The sequence below is a fragment of the Balaenoptera acutorostrata genome, chromosome 2 (assembly GCF_949987535.1).
Source record: "Balaenoptera acutorostrata chromosome 2, mBalAcu1.1, whole genome shotgun sequence".
Classification (NCBI taxonomy): domain Eukaryota; kingdom Metazoa; phylum Chordata; class Mammalia; order Artiodactyla; family Balaenopteridae; genus Balaenoptera; species Balaenoptera acutorostrata.
This window is the reverse complement of record NC_080065.1, coordinates 104,355,357-104,359,072: the sequence shown is the minus strand read 5'-3', so window position 1 is coordinate 104,359,072 and position 3,716 is coordinate 104,355,357. Positions and strand designations below refer to the sequence as shown.

The 3,716-nt window shown below is 39.6% G+C and overlaps 1 pseudogene; it reads right to left on the bottom strand.

Annotated features, from left to right (window-relative positions):
* Positions 1–241: 241 nt before the first annotated feature.
* On the bottom strand, positions 242–723 carry LOC130707060 (transcription and mRNA export factor ENY2-like; annotated as a pseudogene).
* Positions 724–3,716: the final 2,993 nt, after the last annotated feature.

Genomic DNA, 3,716 nt, shown 5'->3' with positions numbered 1-3,716 from the left:
GTATGGCCCAATATTTATTAATATCTTTCCTGGGATAAAATTGTTGGCCCACATTATTGTCCCCCCAATCCCAGTTTTCCTACATCTTATCAGGGAATACAGAGAGCCAAATTTCTCCCAATTTGTTTACGGAGATGTGTAATAAAAGACTGAACAAGCAGCCAGGTTTTCTAAACAAAGAAGACCTAAGCAGGATATTGAATATACTTTTCTTCCTCAGCATATATCTTTTTTTTTTTTTTTCATTCATGAGATATTTATTAAAATAACACATTTAGGGAAAAATATCAATACAATTGTATACATCATTACTGAAAACTGTATACCATCATACAAAAAAGGATTTTATTTTGGGAAATCAATTCCTAATTTATGGCAAGTTTTACTTTCAGAAATAAAACCACAAAACAACACAATCTAATTCAATCTTAACGGCTGGCATGCTGAGCAAGGAATGTTCTTATTCTTTGTAGGAGCTCCTTCTTTACACTGTCAGGTACCAGGGCTCTGCCTTTTGGTGTGATTTCAGCCACCAAGTCATCAACAGTAACGTGTTCTAGTCCTTTTTCTTTAATTACCTTTACAGTGTGCCTTCAACTGATCCTTCCAGCCACATTCAATTAATTTAGCTCTCAGCAACTCTTTGAGGCCTTCTCTTTCTCCAGTTTCTATCAACTTTTGGTTAACTGCTGCTCTCATCTGCGCATCTTTGTTCATCTTGCTAACCACACTCTCCGGCTGCCCGGACCTAGCATATATCTTTATGGAAGGGACACAGCGACTTTGGATGTTCCTTGTTTAAGGTCATAGCCACTGGCTGTTAATCCAGTCTACTTCTTGGGGCAAGGACAAATTTTGGTATTGTGGTATTTGGTCAGGGCGTGTATAGTTCAGGCCTTTTTTGCCAGATTTTCCCCAAAATATTTCATGTCAGGGCCTAAAGGCACATGTTGTTACTTTTTTTTTTTCCTTAAAAAAAAAATATTGTTATTTATTTATTAATACTTAAAACTTTTTATTTATTTACATCTTTTCCACTCAATTCCGTAAGTGCAAGTATCTCATTTTATCTTTTGTATCTCCTAAAGTTCTGAGAATGTTGCCTTTTGTAAAGAAGGGACTTTGTTCATTCCTTCCTTTATTGTTTGCTGTAGCCCTTTTCTGGGGGTGGGGCGGGCTGGGGAGTGGTTGGTGTGTCTTTGAGATTGGTTGAATAAATTTCTGCTTTTTTTGTTGTGACTAAGTTATGATCTTAGTTTATAAACTTGTTTTGTAAAACCTTTTGCAGCAGTATGTGTTTATGTGGATCAGTTTTCCTGTATTTATTTATTAGCTTTGAATATGTTGAACTCAGATTGGAGTTTTTCAGTTCTAAGAAAAAGGTAAACAGGGACAGTGTATCTGTTTATTTTGTCATTGCCTCAGGGATGGTATCGCAGCAAGTGCTTGTGAGAGTCCAAAAAGGCAGAAAATTAGTGTTTTGGGAAAAATATTTACCAAACTAGGCTGGAGAGCCAGATTTAGTTTAGCTTAGTTTGTGTGAAAATGTAGAACTTTTCACTGATATTTTCTACCACTTTTTAGCCTGTGACCTAGCTGTGAACTTTCTGGGCTACCAATGGGTTTTGTTTTTCCCTAACCACCACTACCCTCTGCTTTAACTTTTTTAAAACACAGATGCCCTGAGTCCAGGTTGTATCATGTGCACTAACATTTCTCCTGTGTTAATTTTGTTCTGCTCAGCATATTTTTACCTGAGTAAGCAAAAAATAGTAAAGAGGAGTAAGCAAACCTAGGATTTATGACATCAGAGTATCTTGTTTGTGGAAAAATTACTAATCAGTTAATCCTATGACTAGCTCAGAGGCCAGTAAGAAGTAAGACCTTAAGAAATGGAGTACTTTGTTTCTCATATAAGTCAACTTTTGCTAGGTTATGCCGAGTTAACAGACAAATCTCAATGGTTTATAATAATAAAGGATAATTTCAGGACTTCCCTGGTGGCGCAGAGGTTAAGAATCCACCTGCCAATGCAGGGGTTACAGGTTCGAGCCCTGGTCCGGGAAGATCTCACATGCCGCGGAGCAACTGAGCCCGTGCGCCACAACTACTGAGCGTACGCTCTAGAGCCCACGAGCCGCAACTACTGAGCCCGTGTGCCACAACTACTGAAGCCCATGTGCCTAGAGTCCGTGCTCCGCAACAAGAGAAGCCACTGCAATGAGAAGCCCACACACCTCAATGAAGAGTAGCCCCTGCTCGCCGCAACTAGAGAAAGCCCACGCACAGGAAGGAAGACCCAACACAGCCAAAAATAAAAATAAATAAAATAAATAAATTCATGAAAAAAAAAAAAGGGTAATTTCATACCTACCTGACCTTTCAGCTTCTGGTCAGCTGTGTCTCTGCTTTATGTGTCGTACTAATTTCAGGATCCCAGCTGAAGGAGCAACTTTCATCATGGCTGTTCTTCCGGCAGAAGGAAAATAAAAATGGATCCCCTTGGTGTCTCATAAAGCTTCTGTTTAGAAGTGGCATGTCATTTCTACTCACCTTTCATTGGCCAAAGGAAATCACCTGGCCAAGCCCAAAGTTAAGGGTATCACTTAAGATATTCTCTTCATGTAAATATGATTGCTATGTTTTATATTCCGTAATATAAAGCATTATGGGAGATTTAAATCTGGGTATAAGAACTGCTAAGCCTGTGGCTGATAATTACAACAAGGGACATTTGGTTTCGTACACATTACATCTTTCAAGAAATGTTCGCACATATCTGAAGGAAATGTTGGGAATGGAATAGGTTTGAGATTTCCTCAGTAGGTGAGCTGTATCGAGTTCTCTGAATATTAAGTTTTGTCTTGAGGGCGTGAACACAAAGAAGATGGAAGTGTTCCAGCAAGGAGAACCTCTTTTTGGACAGTAAGAAAGGCAGAATGCTTTCTATTCTTGAACTGGAGGAGTAGCATTTTTGGGTAATTGAAACTGCAATCTTTTGAAGTAAGATCGACATGATTTCTTTTCTGTACTGCAGTTGCATAATAACTGGTAAAGATGAGTTACAAGTTCCTGTGGTCTGATGCCAGAGCCTGTGTTTTTAACCGCTGTGTGATCCTGACAGCCAGAAGGTGAACTGCAGTGGGGAAAGTGAATTGTCTTTGAAGTTAGGTCAGGCTATAAATCCTGTTTCTGCTGTCTAATTACATGACCTCTGAATATTAGTAGCCACCTTACCTAATAACTTCCAGGATTATGATGGGGATTAAATGACATCAAGAATTAAAACCTTTTGTAAAGGGGGTAAAAAGCGAATAATAGTGACTGCCTACCGTGTGCTGGGCACTGTGCTCAAGATTATGTCAAAGTGAGCTTAGGGGGCATCCCAGGCTGGCGTGAAGTCGTCTAGGGGAACAAAGTGAGAGATGAGAGATCACAGGAGGTCAGGTCATGTAGGACCATTTAGTTCAGAGTAAGGACTGGCTTTTACCCTGATTGAGATGGGAAGCCATTGGAGAGCGTGGAGGAGCAACATGACCTCATTTAAGGTTTAAGTGGATCATTCTGAGTGCTGTGTGAGGAATAGGTTCTAGGGGAGCAGGCGTGGAAGTGGAGAAGTACGTTGGGCATATTGGGGTCTATTATCCTATTAACAATTCTTGTCCACACTTGTGATTTTTTGTTAAAAAAAAGAAGAGGAAGCAGAGAGATCTGTC